Source organism: Pezoporus occidentalis, unplaced genomic scaffold (assembly GCF_034315485.1).
Source record: "Pezoporus occidentalis ecotype Australia unplaced genomic scaffold, CSIRO_AGI_Poc_V1 ctg11, whole genome shotgun sequence".
In the NCBI taxonomy this organism is placed as follows: domain Eukaryota; kingdom Metazoa; phylum Chordata; class Aves; order Psittaciformes; family Psittacidae; genus Pezoporus; species Pezoporus occidentalis.
The window spans coordinates 6,504,825-6,528,044 of record NW_026912886.1 but is presented as its reverse complement, the minus strand read 5'-3'; the positions used below and the strand labels follow the sequence as shown (position 1 = coordinate 6,528,044).

At 40.0% G+C, this 23,220-nt stretch overlaps 1 protein-coding gene and 1 long non-coding RNA gene across 10 annotated transcripts in view; both read right to left on the bottom strand.

The window, feature by feature from the left end:
* SEMA6D (semaphorin 6D) overlaps positions 1–10,157 on the bottom strand; it is a 218,533-nt gene extending 208,376 nt beyond the window's left edge. For 5 of the 8 annotated variants that reach the window (XM_062628606.1, XM_062628644.1, XM_062628625.1 and 2 more), the window contains exon 1: positions 10,061–10,157. The gene's annotated coding sequence lies outside the window, so the exon portion shown is untranslated. The remainder of the gene's footprint in view (positions 1–10,060) is intronic. The other 3 variants (XM_062628661.1, XM_062628653.1, XM_062628666.1) reach the window with 1 other exon arrangement.
* Positions 10,158–10,591: 434 nt separating this feature from the next.
* Positions 10,592–23,220, bottom strand: part of LOC134168723 (uncharacterized) — a 369,372-nt gene continuing 356,743 nt past the window's right edge. For both annotated transcript variants that reach the window (XR_009966646.1, XR_009966645.1), the window contains 3 exons: positions 15,515–15,618; positions 12,905–14,394; positions 10,592–10,656 (listed from right to left, as the gene is read on the bottom strand). This is a non-coding gene — a long non-coding RNA (uncharacterized LOC134168723). The remainder of the gene's footprint in view (positions 10,657–12,904; positions 14,395–15,514; positions 15,619–23,220) is intronic.

Sequence of the window (23,220 nt, the reverse complement as noted above, 5' to 3'; positions counted from 1 at the left end):
GTGCATTAATTCACCTGGTAACACCAGCACTTGAATGAGACCTTGGAACTATTTAAGTGTGTCTCAGGGGACAACACAGTTACTCCTGAGCTGTAGTGACACCTCCTGGCAACAGACCGAGAAGGTCTTTTTCCACATAAGAGAATTTGTTTCTCCCAACAATTCTTGGGGGTTTCAGCAAAAAGGCAACAATCATGGTGCTCCCTCTAGCCTGGCTTCGCAAGCGCACTGCCCAGAATACCAAACAGACGCTTCTGATTTATAAGCACTACTGACATTTTAGAAATCGAGAGGCTGAGATACAGCAATATCAGCCTCTAAGATCTCCAGATTCACTGTACCACACACTGGCCTTTCTCGAGTGGTAGGAAAAATAGCTGCAAAAGCTGATCAACTAGCAGCTTAATTCATACCATGAATCTTGCAAAGTGTTTTCTCACTTCTCTGTGAAACCCTGTCTGTTTGCTAAGGGTTTATATCTTTGCCCTTCACAGATTCCATGCAAATATTGTAAGCATGATTTTGGTAAGAAGAATATAAGTTAGCATAGAAGAAACAATAGCTTAAGACTACGTATAATGCAAACATAATAACATTTAGGAAAAGCATTTCTCCATGCTTCAGTGTAGGTAACAAAGTCAGTGGAAGTTGTAAAAAGCCAGCAATGACAACTGTTCCATGCATTCTGAAACACATGAAGTATCAGAGTAGTAGAAGTGAAAGAAATGATTTTTGATCTTATTGCAATTTTGAACAGTGGACTTAGAGGCAGAGGGACACCCATTGACTACAGCAAGCACCCCCCATTTAAAAGTGTCCTTTCACCAAATGTTTATATTCAGGTGAAAGTCAGACCCAGGTGCATTTGATACTTTACATTTAGCTTGCTGAATTAAAACAAACAAATGTTAAATGTTTTACACAGCAATCTGTTTCCCACCCCACCACAATATAATCACTACCCAGCATTTTGAAGGACTTGATTGCTCTCATTACAACATTTCTGTTACATCTTTTGTGCTGCCTTTATACAGTACCATTTTCTTTATACTTGCAAAAGAATAAAAAGCTGAATTTTCGCCTGTTTTCTTTTGTATCTTGCTCTTCTCCCCCACCCCAACTCTTCAGAGAGGTAATTATGACATTTTTAAGTACTTTGCATATGCTGCAAGGCAATCAAGAAAATTCATTTGACAAACTGGATTATAGACTGTCTGCCAGAAAGCAAAGTGGTAACAACATTCCTGACAATTTCTCAACGAGTATGTCTGTTAGATGCTCGCAGCACACTGAAATAATGCATGGGTAAGAAGAGTTTGAATGTTACAGTTTAAATAAAGCAAAAAGCCCCATGAAAATTCTGTATTTCCTCATCACATACAAAATTAAATTGTAGAACTTTTTTTTCTTTTCCTTAAACAGTTGATAGCCTAACAAAGTAAATCCCCATTTGGCAATTAATTGCTATCTCCATACTCACAGATAATGAGCTGAGCCATGCATGTGAACATTTCTACAGGGCAAAATGGTTACAGAACAGTGTTACTTCTCAGATTGCAGTGCTTTAACTGTATTTTACCTTCACTTCATCTTATTTTCAAGCAGATACATACCAACATAGACACCAATCTCTTACTCTCTACATCTATCCATCAACATATATGTCTGTTTCAATTGTGAGTAACACAGTCATCTTAAGTTGTATTGCTACTGAAATCTCCAATGCCAACTTTATCACGTATTTCCTCCCTCCCACCCATACACTTGCAGACATGCCAGCTGTATTCCCACAGATGCAATGGCTTTTCAGTGTGTAGCTCCATCCTCCAAAGCACTCACAGCTATACTGTGTACAGCGGTATTTTGTGGGAATTCTTGAACTACTCTGTATGCAGGAGACCTCGTAGCAGAGCACTCTGCTTGCGTTAATTCACGTTGTTTTTCTTACTTAACTGGCTTTCATTTCAGCACAGTACTGCACAGTGCAAGCACAGGCACATCCCAGCAGGCCTGGGATCTGCACACACACAAGTATTCTGGACTACCAGTTCAGAGTCAAAGGTGGGATGGGAGCTGTTTGCCTACCTAAGGCTGCCCGACATGTCCTGGTATAGGATGCTGTTACAAGTAGGGGTAGGTGCAGTTTTGCACAAATGTCATTATGCTCGCATTTTACATGGGGGAAAAAAAAATGTTTTCTTACAGTTTTTCAATAAATGCTTCATTAGAATTACATAGTTTGCTGTATGTATAGTTTGTGAGGAGAAAATGGGAATGCCTTAACATGGACAAGCCCATGTTTTCCTGAGAAAGTCCAAAGGCTTTCCTGCACTGGTAGAAAGACTTCGCATTTGATCAAAACATTTCTATCGTGTCCTAATGACATTCTTCACATGGAAGAAGAGAAGCTCGTCTACTTTATAAGTGTGTGGAATTCTCTGTAGGGGTTTAGAGTTTAACAGCTGTGTTCTCTGGAACTTCAGCACGTGTTCAACATATTTTATCTTACATGTGCAAGGACCTGGCAAAACTCCCCCCAGATTCTTCTTTTTATTATTTGGTGGAGTCGGCACAGCTTTGGCTACCAAGGCAACCAGCAGGTAAAGCTTCTCTCCTCACAACCTCAAGCAATTTGGAGAAAGAATGAGGTTTTGTCATTTTTCAAATAGGAAAAATAGTTGACTCACTACCAGAATAGAATAGGAGTAAGGAAACTACAGAGCAGACAAGTGAGATTGTGTGGTAAGTGAAAATGAGAGGAATAAAGAAAAAAACAAGATCAGTAAACCTGTATAGGAAGGGGAAGAGGAAGAGGGCTGTTAAATCAGTGACTGGGCAAGATGTCTGGAGAAGCAGCCTGGGAATGGAAAACAAAACTGGATGAAGGTAAGCAGTGGCAAAGAGAAACAAGAAACCAGGTCCGACTAATGTGGGGCACTAGAGCAAAGAGATGTCCAGTTATCAAGATGTGAATTTAGATGAATGAATTAGGATACTCTTCCAGATCTGAGTAAGATCCAAGATTGCTAGGGAAAATGACAGAATAATGGTAGATCTGGCAAAGTATGCATCATGTTCTCCATTAACATAGTTCAAGCAGAACCAGCTACTTTCCTTAACACTTCATTAGTTCAGGTGCCTGATGAACCAAAGGTTCAAACACTGCTCACAGACCATGGAAGCAGACACAATGCTTTTACATCTTAGCAGCATAGGATGTATTAACACACAAAGCAACATAAAAGCAGTGTTTTTAAAAAATAAATAAATACTGTGGTGCTGTGCATTTACAATGTGGGAGTAACAAGCCTGCTGGTATTTTCAGCCTGATTAATCTTGTCTAAATGTAATGAAGACTTAGACAGCAACTTACTAGGGAGGAAGAAAGTTCATATACAATCCCCAACTCTTTTTTTGTAGTAAAAGCTGAGAGGTTTGCAGTGAACGAGACAAAGAGTGAAAGAAGATTTCACTGATAAATGCAATTGTAAGCTGCTCCAGAGAACTGAATTCTATTCCTGTCTCTACAATAGAAATGCAAAAACAGCCTTAATAGATATGACTAACAATTGCATGCTCCTTATTTCTTCAGTGACCAGCATGACAGCCCAGGATCCAACCTGCAGAAGCTTTAATAGTTATATCATAGAATCATAGAATAGTTAGGGTTGGAAAGGACCTTAAGATCATCAAGTTCCAAGCTTCCTACCATGGGCAGGGACACCTCACACTAAACCATGGCACCCAAGACTCCATCCAACCTGGCCTTAAACACTGCCAGAGATGGAGCATTCACCACTTCTTTGGGCAACCCATTCCAGTGCCTCACCACCCTCACAGTAAAAAACTTCCTTATATCTCACCTAAACTTCCCCTGTCTAAGTTTGAACCCTTCTCCTACCACTAAAGTTCCCCTGTCTAAGTTACCCCTTCTCCTACCACTAAAGTTCCTAACGAAGAGTGCCTCTCCAGGATCCCTGTAGGCCCCCTTCAGATAGCGGAAAGCTGGCTATGTGATCTGCGCATTGCCTCATCTAAGGCAGCTTACTGTTCTGTCTTCAGAAGGTTTGCCCTTCCATCATGCTTTACTGTGTTGCTCTGAAGCTGGTTGAAGTTACTCATGATCATATCTGCTACAAGGTATCAACAGGACCCAAGTGGCACTGCTACTCTGAAAAAAAAAAAAAAAAAAAAAATCATTAGAAAGCTGTGAAGCACACTAAGAAAATAGATTTTACTATTAAAACCTCTGATCTCATAGCTGGGTCACATTAATCAGTAAATGGGGAAAGGACATGCAGAAGAGGATGGATACTGGATAACGCAAAGATCTCTCGATCTGGACACTTCAAAGATTAATTTTTTCTTTTAAATGTCATGATGCAATTGTGCAACCTAATTGGAGACTGTCTAAAAAACCTAAGTTCTAGTTCAGGAAAATTTTAGATACTTGGCTTCATGACTGTTCATATCTTGGATTTTTCACTTCCTATGTATGAAACAGAGCAACTTAATGACTTCATTAGACTTTGCACTGTAAACCCACATTCTCATGCTAATTGTGTTTGTGCATTTTCTCATTTATAGCTGAAATGCCCCATCTTGATCTTTTGCTTTGTGAAATGCTTGGTTTCCTTCCTTCTGAAGGTGATTTTTCTTTTTAATTTTACAGCCTTAGACAGGTTCATTCACCTGTTCTTTCAATTATGGGGAAGTGAAAAAAGTAATACTTGCTTGAAATGGCAAAGTATAAGTGGGTCTCCCTCATTTCAACCCCAATTTGAAAATGCTGAACTTCATGATCTGACATTTTCAGGTTGACTATACCTGACTTGGTACTGGGCATTTCCATTAAATGGAAGAACTTGATCTCTTCCATGTCCCACAAATAAATGAGGTTAAAGCATTTTTAAAGCAGATTTTGTAAATTTGGCTAGTATTGGAATTACAATAATATTTCCCATGAAGGGCTAGCAAGAAGCTACCACCCATGAAGAAAGTGCAGGGCTAAACTACTCCTTTCTAGAGCAGCTGCAATGAAGCAGAATTCTGTAATGTCACAAAGAACCTTCTAATGCAGTTTGCAGAAAAATCCTAACTCTGTAGAAGGGAATAGATCTCAAGAGAGAATTCTGAACCTTGGAAGACTAGCAAAGGAAAGAGGCACAGGTCGTTGACTCAAGAAGACTGATTCTTTTTGATCTGGGAAAAAAAAAAAAAAAAATCGAATTTATCAGTAGTTTGTCAGTTAACTTTTTAACCAAGAAAATTACATTCACATACTTCTTGGAGCAGACCATTGTGCCGATCATCTCTCTCACACACACAATGCATGCCCTTCAGCATCGATTCTGCTGGCTTTCAAAACCATGGACAGATCACCAATTTCCAGCGTAAAACTACTTGTAAGGATGAACTCCCTTCACAGTGACAACTCCGTGTACAGTGTTAGCGGCATGAAAAAATTCAAGTTCAGAAACATAATACTAGACTTACAGATACATGCTACAGCTGGAGAAAGAAAATGTGTGCTGTCACATTGTCATGACTAGCTTTGAAGTGGGAGAAAAAGTTGTGGGTGTAAAGAGATCTTCGAGCTAGTGAGCAAACGAAGCAGTTGGAGTAAAAGGAATTGGGCTCTTTGGATAGACTAAGGGAGATAGAAGTGGTATATCAGTGGGAAAGGTAAGGATTAATGAATACAAAATACTTCTGAGAACTGAGGGAAGATGATCAAAACCAGAAGTGACAGAATAAAGAAAGGCAAAAGTTGACTTTGTAAAGGGAATTACAACCTAACAGAACAGACAGGGTGGATTCAGTGGAAGCTAACCTCACTGAAAAAGGTCAGAGAGACTGAAAGGTGAGCTCCCATTAGTGAACCAAAGTTAAGAATACATAATTGAAGCTGCTTAAAAATACTACTGCAAAACTGGTAGGAACTCCTCCTACTCTGGTATAAAGGACTCAAAAAAACCTTTCTTCCAAGTGGAGATCTTTGCTACTTGAGCTAAAAGAACAGTTCCTTTGCTAACACCATTGCAAGCACACGCTGTGTTTGCAGGCCTGCCATGGGAGCAGAATACACCAAGAAATACAATGGCTCTTCCTCGCCAAAGAAAGCTTGTCTTAAACATCTGAATTGCGTGATAAAGTCAAGTGATCTTCAGCTTACAACGGAAAAAAACAGCTGTTTTATACCACCAGAAAAAAAAAAAAAAAGAAATCCCTAGTTCTTTTTTAGAACATTTGTTTCTAGCCATGAAACATTACCAGGTACCAGCCTTTGAAAATACTGCATCTTTCTTTTCTTCTATTTTGAATTGCAATTACATTTTGAAGATTTGTCTGGTTTTCTGTACACCATTTACATTAGTTCACAATTAAATCATTCATATCACCACCTAGTTTGAGACACAGACTTTTCTCCACTAAAACTTCACTCCCCACGTAATAGGCATCCTTACTGACTGCTTTCTTGCCCGGAAAAAAAGAGATGAGCATTAAGCACTTCCTTGGAGGATCAACAACACTTGATTACTTCAGATCAAACCTAGGACTTGTTTTATGACCTGGAGTTCCTGCAGATGCACACTCTGATGCAATTTCCACATCAGTTCCACCGCAATTCATTCAAGGACAATCACCTGGAGCATCAGGGATAACCAATGTTGTTGTAGTACGGTATGGGAAGTACAAGAAACCAACAGATAAACTGGTGTGTATACTCCAGCCCCTGTATTTTGTCATCTGTTATTAACATTGCCATTTATAATACCGGTCTCTTGCATTTTGAACCCATTTGGGTTTGAGTTAATTTAAAAATACAGTGCCATAGCAGGAATTAACTCACAAGATAAACACTTAAGAGACAGTATTTAAAATAACTTAAAACCACCTGTAAATAGCAGCAGAGTTCAGTAGTAGACTCTCAGCACCTACCCTTGGTGAACAGCAGAGGATGTCAGCCTCCTCATCCACTCACCTCCCCCCAAAGAACTACCCAGCTTTTTCTGTACTGACCCAAGGCAACCTACAGTGCTGGTGGTCAACATAGACAGGAGGGATGAGCTCCATGTCACCTGTGTGCTGACCATGACCCCCAACTCTGCCATGCACACATGGGAAACAGACAGGAGGTAAAACGAAACTGAGTTCCAGAAACCCACATGTTTAAAAGAAATCAATTTCTGGAAAGCGACAGCGCACAATGCACAGTGCCAAGACCAGTCATGAACTGAGGCATTCAAGAGTTGTAAGTTGGCATAGGCCTGTTCGTACAGCCCATTTCCACTGGCACAGAGAACAAAACAGCATTAGAAGAACAGTAACTGTGTTACAAATATCATGTTTGAGAAAGTTAATTACTAAAAATCTAGATAAAACCACACACCAAGAAATATTTATTTTTTTACATCTTGACATGTTAACATAAGCAATAATTATACAGGGTGTCCTTTAAATTAGCACATCCCTCTTTTTGACCTTTGTAAATTTCAGCTACTTTCTTTCTCAGCCACTCAGTAAGCCTGACTTTCCACAGCAGATTATATGCCCTTAAGATGTCCAAGACCCAACAAAGGCTGCTCCCAGCACCTCCTGCAGCTTTCCCACACTTCCCAAGAAATTCCATAACCTGAACACACTGACATATTTAAACATAAATTTCCAAGATAGAAGCAGAGCAAAAAAACATTTGGAACTTGCAGAGAATTCATTTCAGAACAATAGCTTGGGGTTTTATTTCTGTTTTTTACAGCGAAACCATAATCGGAAAACATGCAAGTATGAGCATACAAATAACTCCCTCTTTTGGGGTACTGAGAAGTTTCAGCGATTGCTTGTAGTGTAATGAATGTTTGTAATTCATTAGATTCTGTTTAAAAATGCAAAGCACACCACGACATCAGTGATGCTCTCTTTATCTTAACAAAAAGACTATTACACTTAATGTTCTTCTGACAGAGCTAGCATGTTTCAAAATATGTATTTCTTCTCTACAGTATAATGTTTACAATTGTGTTCATATCCAAATTTAAATTAACTGTATTAATGTCATATTTCAGGCAAGACTATGCACCGCTAATTATCCCAAACAGCTTCAAAATCTTTGCAGTATATTCACTGCATTTGTGTCTTCTCCACAAACTTACTGATCTTGTTTATATAATTTTGCAAATGACAAGATGTGCAGGATAACGATGTAAATGAACTAAAAATTGTGTCATGGACAGATCCTTCATAGATTTGCAATTTGTAGCTGTCAATCTTCCTACAGCTGCTAGATAACAAAACAAGAGTTCTTTTCTTCATGCAGACGAGCAAATTCAATAAACATTGGTAAGGGTTCTTTTCCAAAAGAAAGAAATCTCTGGTTCTCCACTCTCTATTAAACCTTTCCTTATATACACAACTCCTTTTTTATTTTCTGAGGGCAGGAAAAAAAACAAGCCATAGGAATCATGTGTATTTTAGCACCATATTTAACCAAATTTGAGTTATGTAAAAAAATGGGCTTGCTGATGACCAAACATTTTGATGAAGACTAAAAATATAAGAGGGGGATAAGGGGAAGGGGGGGGGGGGGGGGGGGGGGAGAAGATGTACACACAACTTGCATCATGTTGTTATTGGAGAGCACACAATGGGAGTAGCCAAAATTATCGTTAAAGACAGCCGATGCATTTTTATTTCACGTTCTCAATCAAGACCTGCCTAAAATAGGCCAAGTTTCATTAACATTTGAAAGAGAACACCAACAAACAATAAAGGGATCAATACTGCATGAATCCTGTAAATTCAAAGTTGTGAAGGAGCAAGGACACTGCCTACACTATTTTTATTTTCTTTTCCTTAAGATAGGAGCACAAACTGAACTGTAGTTACAAATGTTGTTAAGAATTGGATTAGGGGCTGTCATGGGTTCAGCATTCACAGTGATAGGAAAGAAAAGGAATTCAATGAATAGAAAATCATTATGGAAAGGGCAATAAAACCAGAAAATGAAAACAAACTGCTACTATAGCAGAGAGAGATTAAATAGGTAAATTGATGATGGATAATGCAAATGTTCTATTCCTGCAAAAACCCTGTATTTAATTTTATGAATTGCTTCAAGATTTCTTCTTTCTTCAAAGAAATTATATTTCACTTTTCATAATCACAACACCAGTTCTGTATCATGGATTTTCCCTTTGAAATCAAACTCCACATTAGACAGGGGTGTTCACGGAATGTATTGCTCCCGGGAGCTAGCAAACTCTAAGCCTCAGCAGACTGATGCACTTAGCAAGTCCATCAAGGACCATCAAACAAAAAGCATTCGAGGCAGTCAGGTGTGCTGGGTCCGCTGAGATTAACACCCAACACCACACGATGCACAGCAGCCGTTTAGGGTCAGCAGCTCTACCAGGTTTTACCGGGGAGATTTTAAATTGTTATTGCCTTCCGCAGCTGAAGAAATACTCCTCTGTGGAAGGTGCGGCAAACAAAGTGACCAGGACACAGACTTGTAAGAAGAAAAGAGTGCTCGCAAGATCCTGTGTCACCTAGAGGCTGTCAGCACACATTTGCCCCATCTCCCTCCCTGATTTACCCTCTTCCGAATGCACATGCCTTCCGGTGGCAAAGGGGGCTCATGAATGCTGCAGAGACCTTTCACAGCATACCCATTTCTGCTGCGAGACAACCGAGGAGGGGATACCATTATTTAAAACAAATAAATAAATAAATATTCCGTCAGCGCGCCGAGCAGAAAGGGCTGAGCCTCCAGCGGGGAGAATAATTGAAAAGTAGGAACATCTGAGAGGAATTAGCAGCGACAGCAGCCGAGCAGCACCGAGCTCCCGGCGCCCGAGGACACACACTTACCGCCGCCAGAGCACCGCGGGAGCGCCCCACCTCAGCCCCACCGCGCCCCAGCCCCGGTGCTCCGCGAACAATGGGCGGGATGCGAGAGCCGCCCGGCGCCCCGGCAGCGCGCCGGGCAATGACACCGCGGGAGGGGGCGGCTGGAGCCAGCCCCGCGGCGCACGGAGGGACGAAGGACGGGCGGACTTACGGGGTCTGCGCAGGCCGCAGGGGAGCGGCTCCGGGCGCGGCTGGCGGCGCAGCCAACTCCGCGGCGCGGGTGCGGTGGAGCCCGGCTGGCGGCGGGGCCCGCCCCGCCTCACACCCCGCCCGCGGCCCCGCCCCGCACCTGCGCCCGCCCCTGCCCCGCGCGCACCATTGTCCGCCCGCGGCCCCGCCCGGCCCCGCGCACCTGCTCGCGCTGCTCCCCGCTCGGGCCTGTCGTGCCGCATCCCCGCTCCCCGCCCGGCCCCTCTCGCCTCCTCCCCGCGCCTTTGTCCCCCGCTCCGCCCGCTAGCGCGGTCCCGGTGTTGCTCGCCCGCGGCTGTGGGGCAGCGGCGGTAACGGGGGAGCCCGCAGCCGCCCGATCCGCCTCCCGCCCGGCCTTGCAAACGCTGCTCCTGAGCAGCCCGTAACGGGCTTGGCTGCGGGGAAAGGCTCCAAGCAGCGATTTCCCTCTGAGAAGTAAACCGATTTACTTTTGCTGCTCCGCATCCCGGCGAACTTCCCGTTAGGTGTGTGTGTGTGTAGGGGGCTGCTTGCTTCAGCTCACCCGGCTCCCGAGCGCGCCGCTGCTCCCGTCTGTACCTGCAAGAGTCAGAGCAGAGCCCGGGCTCGTTCCCACGGGTCCGAGATCATCGACAAAAGGCTCAGTTGGCACAGAGCAGAAATCGCCTGGTTTGGGGTCCTTGCAGATTTTGCAACGATGCCTTTTCAGAATACTCTTTCTCAACCAACATTAGAAAAAGTTGGCTTTAAATTTGAAACTTAAAGATAAATTTAAGTTTGGGTTGGTTTTTTTGTTTTGCTGCTGTTTATTAAAAGCTCATATTTGGGGAGTTGCAACATAATGTCTAGTCTGAACCTCTGTTTTGCTGTCATTTTCACTGAAGCACAAACAAACAAGAAAAGCCACTAAATTGATGATTTGGGTAGTCGTAACCCGAGTTCAGAATCTAGACAGTCCCTTTGGAAATAGATGGAAGCTGAAACATACAAGAGAAATAATTTTGCAACATGTCTTCAAGTACAATCAATTGAAATAAAATCACACCTTCTCCAGGTAGGGGCTCCTCTACAAATGAGGAAGGGGTTTGCTGCAGAGGACACTGACACTTGTGCCGGGATGAGGGAGCTAGTACATACTTTTTTTTTGCCACTGGAAATCGTCAAGTGATAACCATGTTTCTCAGCTCCTGCATCAGCAGCTTGGCTTCCAGCCATAAGCAGGGGGGCTGACTGAGTTCTCCTCCCAAACCTTCTCTCCCTCCTTGCCCACCAGCAGCCTGTGCAGCAGATCCAGCAATGCAGCCTCTGCCATTGTGTTCTGCTGAGTGTTGCCCACAGCCTGGAGCCCACTTGAGGGACAGACCTTCTCAAAGCCCTCATGCTGTTGAGCACTCTCTCCTGTGAAAACACATGTGCTGGTCCAGTCTGTCACTGTGTTAGTACTTGTGGTGGGGATTTACCTCAGTGCTGTTGCTGCTTTAATTCTTCTAGGTGGCATCTTGCTTGGTGGCTCCAAACAAGGAGCTGAAGCACTAAGGCTCCCTGTCCTGCCTTTGGTTTTGGGAATAGACTCACTGTTGGCCACTATATTGCAATTGCGTTTGATGTCTTTATCATTGCTGTCATGAACCAGACCCAGCGAGGAGTAGCAGGGCTGTGCTTGACATGGCAGTGCTTTTGTGGGTGCTGGGGCTGGATGGGGCTTTTACTGTCAATCACTATACTCTTTGCACTTCCTTTACTGTCCCATAAATTATCTCAATTAACATTCATTACTGGAAAATAGAACACACTCCTCTCTCTTGCTTCTTCTTGAGAATATATTGCTGTTTCAAGTTATGAGCATGTGTCTGTCTTATAATATCAGTGATTAAATTGTCTAGAATTTATGCTTAATCCCCTTTAAACAAAAATCTAGAGAAACGCTTGGTGAATTATTTTTCCATGCACTAATTCAACAAAGATGCAGTTTCACTTGGTTCCCTCATGTAGTTACAGATTTGGTTTGTCTTTGCTGAATAGTTTTTTGGTATTTTCAGAATAAGATTCACAAATGGGCCACAGTAGTTTTCAGCAAGCTTTCCTCTTCCAGTGTCTTAAAGGCTGGGTAAATTTTGAAGCATGTAGGAGATCCATGTCTAGTTCCATTCTCTGCTTGAATGAATTTGAATCCTCATTTTTGTACTACTAAACTGTAAGTTATTTGGGGGTGTAAGAATAGGGAAGAGGAGATTATTTTCCTGCCAATACTATTTCAATATGTACAAATAACATTAACTGGAGTAAGAATTAGATCAGCTTTCTCTCAGGTGAGAACCAGGAGACTTAAAGTCCTGCTCATACTTCTCAATCAGCATTTATTTCCCCATGGAGCTCACCAGGGCTCCAGCAAGAGAAGCTGGAGGAGTGCCGCTTTGCAGCCTCATGGATGACACTCACCCTGCATATAGGAATGTGGATGCAAATCGCTAAAAAGAAAAGTGATCTGAGCCCAGAGTGTTAAGGTGTTTTTAACTCTTGTGGTGATACTGCTATTGGCACCTTTTTTAGGATTTGGATGGACGTAGAAATTGGCTGTCCAAAGCAGGGAAACTTACCAGCTTTTCTCCACTCAGCCTTATGTTCTTTCTTTTCTTAGAAGTCACTGTAACTTGATGTCATAGCACTGCATAACTTTCCCTTTGACATTTCCATTTTCTAAAATAAAATTATTATCTGCTCTGATTTTAACACCTGGAAAATGCCTCATTTGGCTTATACTAAGCTCAGTGTAAACTATAATGTTTCCTGGAAGCACCCACAGTTACTGGTTTTCAGAGGTACCTACCACAGGATGAAGAAAACTTTGTCAGATGACAGGAACCTGTTTAATTTAACACAAAATAGACAATCCTGAATGTTAGCAAAGCAGACAAAAGCCCCTCAGAGGCAGTTCAGGAACAATGTTATTCTTCACTGTGAAGTGTTTCTGAGCCAACGCCAATCTCTGATTTACCAAAAAACTTTGTCACTGCTGGCTGGAGGCAGATCCACACTGTGCTTGTTTCAGAAGATGTAACACCTTTCCTTTGAAGCTATGCCTGTTCCTTCTTCAGTCGCTTTGTTAGGGCTGCTGGAAAAATGGATGATCCCCATCGTATCAGGATGCTGTTCTCCCTCGTTCAGTTTGGAGTATCTTTGATGGCACTTGGTGGGCAAATTGCTCTTTTTCATGCTACACTGTAGCTCAGCACGGTATTCCTTCCTGTCAGCTGCTACAGACTCCAGGAGATACTGTTGCTTGTTTCACAGATTTCTTATTAACAGCTTGGTTTTGCTTACAGGACTCAAGAGTACATATACTGAATATCACCAGCTCTCAGCTACGTTTCTCTACTGTAACATTTGTAATATTATCAATATTTCTGGGGCTCATGTTGCAGCTGGTCCCTTGATTCAGCTGCAGTTGAATTGGTTTATGATCTAACAGCTCAATTGCAAATATAGCAGCCTGCTTTCCTGCACAGCACTTGAATCAAGAGGCTGCAAAGCAGTTCAGGTCATATGACAGATACCTCTTGGTCCCTGGAATTCTCAATATTCTTAAACACTGTAGATGCTGCTCATTTTCCCTTTCTTTTTTTTTGGATAGTTATTGCAGTGGAATATGAAGTCCTTGGTTTTGCCCATGACTCTTCATCTGTAAGCAAATTTTTTCTTTCTCTCTACTGCAGATACACTGGTTCAGGCTTTGTGTCTCTGTCCTGCTACCCAAACTTCTTTGCAATTAATTGATTGTTGTGCTTGATGTGATCTTTTACCTGAAGAAATTAGCTGACCTTGGGTTTGCATTGCTTTAGAACCCATTTTGTCTTAATAGTAATCCAAAGCAATCCAAACCTCCTCTACTTTAACCAGGAAACAGGTGCACCACAGGCACTCTTATCTCTAAGTAGAGAATTTTAGTATCCCCATACTTTTAAGTGAGGATGGCAGAATTATAGGTCTGTAATTTAAATATCTATTCCCTCATTACTTCTCCTTGTTGGCACCAGGAAATAACTAATCTTGAACCTTCTAGTGACAGTGGCCATTTCAGTGTCTCAAATGTCACCCCTTGTCACGGTAGGAAAATATTTACGTTTTAAAAATTCCATCTTAGACTAGGCAACATATAAGTGAACCTCAACGTGCTTTGATAGAATGGATTTTTATTTTTATATTTTTTTACAGAATAATGCTTGCAAGTTTCATCTTTAATTAAAAAAATGTGAACTGTGTAGCTCTTAAAGTTGAAACATTGGCCCAAACATGTAAAGTAAGCAGAAGACAGAATATCTGTAAAAAATGTAATACAAGAAAGTTTTTCAAAGAGAGTTGAAAGGTCTGATTCTTTCCTAATGTACATTTTATTTACTTGTAACTACCATAATATACCCTTAAATATACCCTTAGGCAAAGTTGTCATGACATATTATTGTGATTATACCAAACTCAGAGTCCTAGAGAATCACGCTCAGTGAATGCACATGAAACTGTTTCAGATTGCAGAATGCAACTAGACATTAATAGCAGAATTGTTTCCAAGCAGATAATGACACACAATGGCTTGTTATTGTGATAATAGTTCAGATTAAAAAAGGGTACAAAAGTGGAAGCCAAAATTTATTTCATATTCAGGGTATAAAATACCAGTAAAAGGGCAACTAACTATTCTGTCTTGTTTTAAAAGACAGTGCCACTTAATAATAATCCAAATAGTAAATGATGATATATGACCAGTTTTAGAATAAAACCTGACTAGACATGAAGGTAGTTTAAAAGATTCTTGCCAGAATTCCACAAGATAGTGAACACTGGAAAATTCTCTATTCTCGAACTTTTAAAGGAGAACACTCCATTACAGTGGACAAGTCAGCTACACTGCTGAACTAGACACTAAAAGCATCTCTCAAGAGGCAAATACAAAAAAAAGAATCTGATACATGTAAGAACTGAGAGATATTTGAAAGGCAAATGAGCCTACAAACATGTTTTGTTCTACAGTTGTTACTGCAAACTCAAATGAGCACAGACATGAGCTGATTCATGTGATCTAAATAAAGACATCAAACATTAATATTATCTGATAGAAACCATGAAAGAAGTGGAAGCAAAGATCTCAGAACAAAGATATCTACTGTGTTAGGTGCAACACTTACACCTGGACAAGTTAGATGACAGAAGCCCTGAATTAGAACTTGGATGGTTGTAGCATCCAAGCAATCCAGCAATCCAAATACTAGCATTGTATCTGGAGGCCAACAGTCCTACTCTAAGCATACACACAGATCAGAGAAAACAGGAGCAGCTATATTTTAGGCTGCATTGCTAAAAGTTAGCCTTTTCTCTGTCTGCATGTGGACTACTTTATATGTACAAAGCAAAGGGATAAATGCACAGAGAAAACAATAGTTACCCACAATGCCGGTACAGATTCTAGGCCTTGTACAAAGTCTTGGCAGAAGCAGAAAACTGGGGTAGATTTCTGAAGATGAAAATTATCAATTTCAATCTTCTTGCCTGGAGGAAGAGAAGACTAAGTACAGAACTTTAAGAAAGCCTAGTAAACAACCAAGCCATCATTAAAAATATATCTCTTCTAGTCATATCTACAAATACATGAGTACATCAGTATCACAAACCACAGGGCTTCACAAAGGTACTCCAGCTAGCTTTTACCAAACTTCTTGGCAGGATAAATTAGACTGTTTAGGACTCTTTGGCCATAGTTCTAGTATACACAGTGAGAGCTGGCTCATTTGCAGCCTGTTTGGACTATCTCCAAGGCACACTTTGGCCTGAACGACATATACATTTGTTGTCTTCTAAAGATTAGGTCTTGTACGTATTTCAGCCAGCTTTCTGCACCTCAGGATGAGTAACTTTGCATCTGACCGTCTCAAACCACTTCTTTAAAGAAGTTCTGCAGGCTATTTTTATGTGAACCATTCTGTGATTCTGTGGTTCTAATCCTGTCTTCGTTGTTGCTGCTCTCCCAGTCTTCAGCTCACCCATGAATTTTAGTGCTAGGTATTTTACACATATATTTACACATTTATAGAAAAGAATTAGGCTTCCCCAGCAGCTCTCCCAAAACTCACTGCCAGTATCCTCATCTGATGATGAATTTTCATTCACATGCTGTATTTTGTTTTGGTCCTGATCATATTTTCCACCAGTGAAACATTTTCCCTTTTTGAAATAGAAATGTTTGGATTCTTCTATTTGTACACACTAAAAGTTTCAGGTAAAAAACAGAAATTCTCAATTTTGGGCAAACTGTCTTTTTAATAGAAAACTATCAGGAACATCAGTAGTAACTCTTGTTACTGTTTACATGTGACTTTCAGAATTTTTCTCCCAAACTGATTCACTCACACAATCCTTAGTTTTATTCTTCAGTTCTGTGCTGTGTTCATTTCTTCCTTAGTTGGATTTGATGATCCATGCATGTTGCCAAAGCTTTGCCTTTGGATGTTCCTAGCTAATTCATTTATCTGTAACATTCCCAGGTTCTTCTCTTCTGAGTTGTCTATGCATTTAAATGTCCTTACTATTTCATGCCATCCTCTTTGAATTTTTTTCTGCCAACTTTATATCTCCTAGGCTACCATCAGATTTTAGTGTGCCAGTCACACAAATGACTTGATAATTTTCAGAAACTTCAGCTGTACCCCCTTCACTGAGAATTTGTTTCAGAGCCTACACAAACAGCACAGGCTCTTAGACTTATCTGACATTTTAGACCATTCACAGTCAAAATAACAGCCACTATTTGTTTTGGTTATTATTATTACCAATGGTTCACAAAAGTGTATGCATCCTGTAGAGTAAGACAAAAATTAGGGAGAGATTATGATGTATAGTATATTATATATGAGGTGGTAAAAATACCCTGTACAGCCTGAATTTGAGCTCTGTATGTAATGAGCTTTTGCATTCATGAAACAATTCCTGCTGGCAGAAATAGCACTATTTTTTCACAGTCTTACAGAATATGTCACAGTTCAACTGCTGCAAATGCAACAGACAATTTTAAAAGTGCATTACAAAGTTGTCCACGTTCAAAAAGGGAGTGATTCAATTGCTGGATGCACAGAATGCTAGGGAGTAAGAAAGAGTAAAGATAGGAAATTAAGTCTGTAGAAGAAAGAAGTTGGACAAACTCAAAAGAATCCAGAAGGAAGAATATTCTTCATGCAAGAGAATGCAATGCGTGTGGTTACTTCCCCATCTATACCATGTGTACCACAGCAACCAGCATGTTTCATAATTTTATGAAGCTTATATGTGAAATCACTGAACAAAGATCAGTTACTTTCTCCGAATTGGCATTTTTCCTGCTCTTTAAAGCAATAGTGAATAAAATATTAATAAACAACTCATAAACAGTTAAACATGCTGAATGCTTGAACTTTTAGGTAGTTTTTGATGTTTTCTAATACACGTGCAGGAAGATCTCTTTAAATGCTAGTCTTGGTACATATGATTTTATGTGGCTTTTGCACAGAAAACACAAAACCAAATGCAGTTATGACAAGAATTTGATTGCATAGCATACTTTATATTCCCACTTCCTCACCTTTAACCCTCTAAGTGGACAATAGGGTTTTCTTTCTTGTTATATAAATTATTGTCTGTGGAAACACTTCCTTGAACCTCTGGACAATTACATTCGATTATCTGTAATGCTATATTTTCAAGTTATGAAGGAATACTGTGGCTTGCTGTTTTTTCATGACATTATTCTTTAATGAAAATTAAAGTGTCCAGTAACAGGGTTCAAATCGTTTGCCGATTTTCAAAATATGAGATTAAGTTTCATTTAAGCATTGCTTTTTCTGCCCTGAAAATGTAAACGCATTGTGTTCATTGAAGTAATCAGAGTTAAATTAAAAATCTCAGCACACCCTCCAGGGAGTTCAACTCTTCCCAAACCTTACTTTCATTAAAAGCATGGGTGGATATATAGGTATTCAATATGACAAGAGGGACAAGAATCCATAGTTTACTGCAATCTGGAGCTTCCTTTACCATCTATCTTCAACCAAAGATGTACTCATACAGGGACAAGAAGGCCCTGTTTAATATGATTTACCAGTGTGAATACAAAGACGGATCAATACCTGATATTATCAGACTAAAACTCAGGAGAAAACAAGAGTAAACAGAAGGTACTAGATCAGCTTTAATGACTAAGAAATTTTTCAGGATAGTATGTATCTAGTCATCATTGTGAGTGGCATATACATATGGGCCACTGAGACTGCCAGCCCACCATGGATGTGATCAACACTGCATTGGACACTGTCACTGGGAGATAAACAGACAGACTCCAGGTGGTTAGAGAGTGTAGAATCCACACAAAAAACAGTTTTATTGCTAAGAACGTCTGTGAAAAGTGATTTTGGAGAAATGTAATATTTTGTGTTGAAAAAAGGTTAAAGCACAGGGAATTTAATAACATTTTCTGAAGTGACGGATCGCACAGATGGCATATGAAATTATTACACGTACAGGAGTACATTATATTTATAGATATATTTACAGCATCAGCAAACAATTCTTGATCAATCAGTATGCTCAGTTTTCCTCACCATAATATTTGATAAAGAATAACTGATGGCAAACAAATAAGAAGATCTCACAATCTGTTCAAGCAATTTGCAAACATAAAGAAGGGCTAAATTTGATTGACATTTTTTACTGCAAATTCTTTCCCAAGCTACTCACAGGATTCCTAGTGGCTTACACAGTATTTAGTACTGGTACACAGAAATACCACAGGCATTAAACTTCTCAGCTCCAGCTCAACTTTACATGTGATAAGTGAATAACACTATAAACTATAGAACTGCTGCTTTGGAATGTATTGTACTACCTAACCAACTTTCTGTGTGGTATTTATGCATTCATAGGGTGGTATTTATTTGAGTGCAAAAGCAATTTCACATAAGGATGACATGTAACGAATTGATATTCAGTTGTCATAACGAGTTTCCATTGATAAGGGTAACAGCAGCAAACCTCAGCCTCAGCCTGAACAACTAATTTGTGTGGTCATTCTAGCCTGCAAATAGGCTGAGACCTGCAAATCAAGATATTGAGAGCCTTCTCTTCTTCCCCAGGAGAGCTGTAGCTGTATTTGAGATCTTGAGGTCTTGCCCTCAGTTATCTTGCCTGAGAAATTATCCTTGGATTACCTTGGATCATTGATTCCACTAATGTATGGGCAGTAGATATTATCTACTGCCAGATTTAAGATTTAACTTAGCAGTTACAAGTAAGTATAGGTGTTGCAAATGGTAATACAAGATTTTTTAATGAACAGCTAATATTTCTGATGAGTAGCAATTGTAGATCATTCTCCTTAAAGACAGACTGCTTATAACACTGTGTTTTCTGCTAAATCTTTCTGTAAAAGCAGATGCATTCACGTTTAAGATTGGTTTTAAAATACTGGATAAAAAATAATACTCTTAAAAAAATCTACTTCTCCTTAATAGCTTTCTAATATCTAGTATTCGCTGTATAAATTTGCACAAAAGATCTGAAAACAGCCTAGAGTAGGCTCTGCTTTTGTGTACTGTGGCAGAATGAATTATGAATGATTGCATCATTTACATTCTAAGTTTAGTTTTCAAGTATGGTTAATTTTGCTTAAATGAGAATCCTGTAGCTATTTAGTAATTACGACTGATAGTTTTATGAGGTTCATAATTGGTCCCCAAACAGGTGTTTCCTTTCTTTCTGAAAGAATTGGGTATATTTTCACCCTGTTCCATGTGAGCTCATGGAAATTTCCTGGGCAGAAAAGTATACAGTATTCATAACCATTTAGTATTATAAAGCCAAAATTATACTTCACTTTTGCAATGAATTTGAACTTCACTTGGGCATCATTTGCAGCAGTGCACCCTTGACCATGAGCAAATTTAACAGCAACTGCAATCACTCAGTACAGATAGTCTGACAATATTTTATAGGAGTCTGTAGTGAGTGCAGCTATTCTTAATTATGGATAAGTTAGATACATAATTCTGGTTTTCAGTATAGGTTGTGTGTGCTGCATATAGATAGATGCTTTGGATGTATTAAAACTAACTCCGTTATTGCCTCTAGAAAGCAGGTATCGTTTACATTGACCGAGTGTCAGGAATCGTACAATACTTGGACGGGTCACCCCCTTGAAGTTTCTTTGAATTGTTTCAGCTTAAGTTTGTGTCTCCACTTTGAAAATGGCAGCAGCTGGCAATGATCATTCATGTTTGATTGTTTTCCAATGATCTGAGCTCAGTCTAGTTACCTTATCATCAGTGCAAGCAATTTTTATGTGAAGCACCAATATTGACTACAGGAGATCTGATGGCAATTTTAAAACATTTCTGCATTAATAGCCTTCACATTGCATTTAAGCGTCTCATCTCTTAGATGCTGTCACAAATGTGACACTGCTATTATATGCCCTAAGTACCCAATTTTAATGGTGACATCTACACTTCAAAATGTTAATTGCCTAATGTTATCTATCTTTGCGATTTATTACCACCTTGGGAAAAATACTTTAAAATTACACAACTGTTTAGTTAGAAACACGTAATTAACTGGTTACCTTGTTGGAATTACTTTAGGGTAGAATCACAGAATTGTTTATGTTGGAAAAGACCTTTAAGATCACTAAGTCCAACCATTAATGTAGCACTGCCAAGTCCACCACTAAAGATGTCACAGCACCATACCTATGTGTCTTTTAAATACCTCCAAGGACAGTGACTCCACCTGGGCAGCCTGTTCCAATGCCTGTCAACCCTTTCTATGAAGAAATTTTTCCTGATATCCAATCTAAACATCCCCTGGAACAACTTGAGGCCATTTCCTCTGGTCCTGTCATGTGTTACTTGGGAGAAAAGACCAACACCCACCTTGCTACAGACCCCTTTCAGGTAGTTGTAGAGAGTGAGAAGGTCACCTCTGAGCCTCCTTTTCTCCAGGCTAAAAAAAAACCAATTCCCTAAGCTACTCCTCAAGACATGTGCTCTAGACCCCTCACAAGCTTGTTCATCCTTCTTTGGACATACCCCAGCACCTCTGTGTCTTTCTTGCAGTGAGAGACCCAAAACTGAACACAGCATTTGTGGTACGGTCTCAGCAGTGCTGAGTACAGGAGGGCAATCCCTTCTGACTCCCAAGCAGAACAACACTTCTGCCCAGCTTGGTGTTGCCTGCAAACTTGCTGAGGGTGACCTTGACACACTCATCCAGAACATTGATAAAGTTATTAAACAGACCTGGCCAGAACTGGGTAGCTACATAATGTGGGATACTAAAGGATATTTACTTGCACTCAGAGAGCACCTATTTAATAATTTTCTTGGCAATTCAGAAGATGGCTGCTAAAGTCACAGTCTGTGCTGATTCTCTTGGGAGGAAATGGAGTGACTTAGTGAGCAAGACTGATTTGTTCCAGAGTGAAGCCAAACTGATCTACCAAGCACCTCTGCGATTAAACTACTCTCACACATGTGGCTGTTTCCCTGCTTATAGATAGAGATAGTCTGTTTATACCATAATGGCTCTGATACATATGCTGTCTTAGTTGCCACAATAAAGCCCTGTTTCTTAGTCTGTATTGTTAGAGTATTAATAATATCAATTCACTGCAATAAATGTTGAGATGTGGAATCTCATGGGGGTCAGGGAGTAGGGGGGCTGGAAAACTCAGAGAATTAGCCACTATAGTGAAAAAAGCTAAATAGCACAGGTCCTTTTATCCCCAAGAAGGCATGAAACTTGATGAAAACAAGTCACTTAACAAGAACCAAACTCATCTTATCTGCTCTTTCAAAGCAGTTCTTTGAAGAGGTGTAAGACTCAGACCCAGTCAATACAATGCTGCACCCCCTCAGAATTTGAATGAACAAGAGAATTAGGCATAATTGCTGGTTTATGTTTCATTATTGACAGTCTTTTTAATTGGTGAATAATAGTTTCAGGGAAAAAAAATGTAAGGGGCAGTTACTTTCTGTGGAAAAAAATCAGCTTTCTGTCTTAAACTGACAGTTCGTTTTCCACTTACCTGGAAAAAAATTGCATGCTTCATATAAAAAAAAAGATTTTCAATGAAAAATCAAATTTTGCTATAGATAATTTTGATTTGTTGAAGCCAATTTCATGGTCACAAATGGTCTCCTCTAAAATCCATCACAGTCCTGAGGGAGGCTCCTATAAATGGTTAAGCTCCATCTATCTGTGCTCAGCCTTCACTGCCACACAGCTTTTCTTCCAGCTTTTTTTTGATTTGTTTGAGATCAGTTATTAACTAAACTGTCTATTTGTCCAGTTCATAAGCTACTGTTTGGTCCTTCAAGGTGCTAAGCACTTGCAGTTCTGTTTGAAATGCAAATCACCTACACCAGAGACCACTGCCCAGAGGGTGCTCACTTTCCTGCATTATCAGCCCCAGGCAAGTGATGACAGAGCCAGTCCTCTCTGCTCCCAACATCAGTTTCCTTGGACATGAAAAAATGCACCCATTCAAAGCTTTTCTCAAGGCTGCACTACCTGGCTGGCATCCCTCAGATCCATGTTCCCAGTATGCCACTGACTAAAGAGAATAACTAAACATCACATTTTACATATTACAGTTAAATTTAAGGTGTAAAAAATTATTCAATATCCAACTTGATATTTTATTCTCCTGTCTTCTGCTGTGCCTTGTTACTCTGCTATTCAAATGTATGGCAATAAGTCTTTTGTCACTGAAATTAAAAATGAGGGAAGTCAATGACAATTATTTATCATGTAGATATGCAGGACATTAAGAATTATATGTTCACCTGAATTTAAAAATGTACACAGATTATTTAAAACCTCCTTTAGGCAGATTCATAACCATGTATTTTATTATCATAAATGACAAGCTGCTGAGAAATAGAACATACCTAAGGAAGTACTGACTGATGGATCTAAAGGAAAAAACAAGGATTTTAGAAAGGACAGAAAGCCTGAAATGTTTGAATTTAGTTATAATTAAGCCCTAACTTCTTTTGGGGCTAAATGGCTCACCAGTGCCATTATGTTCAGTGTCCCACTGGAAACAAAATATGAATGCTGTTGTCTTGA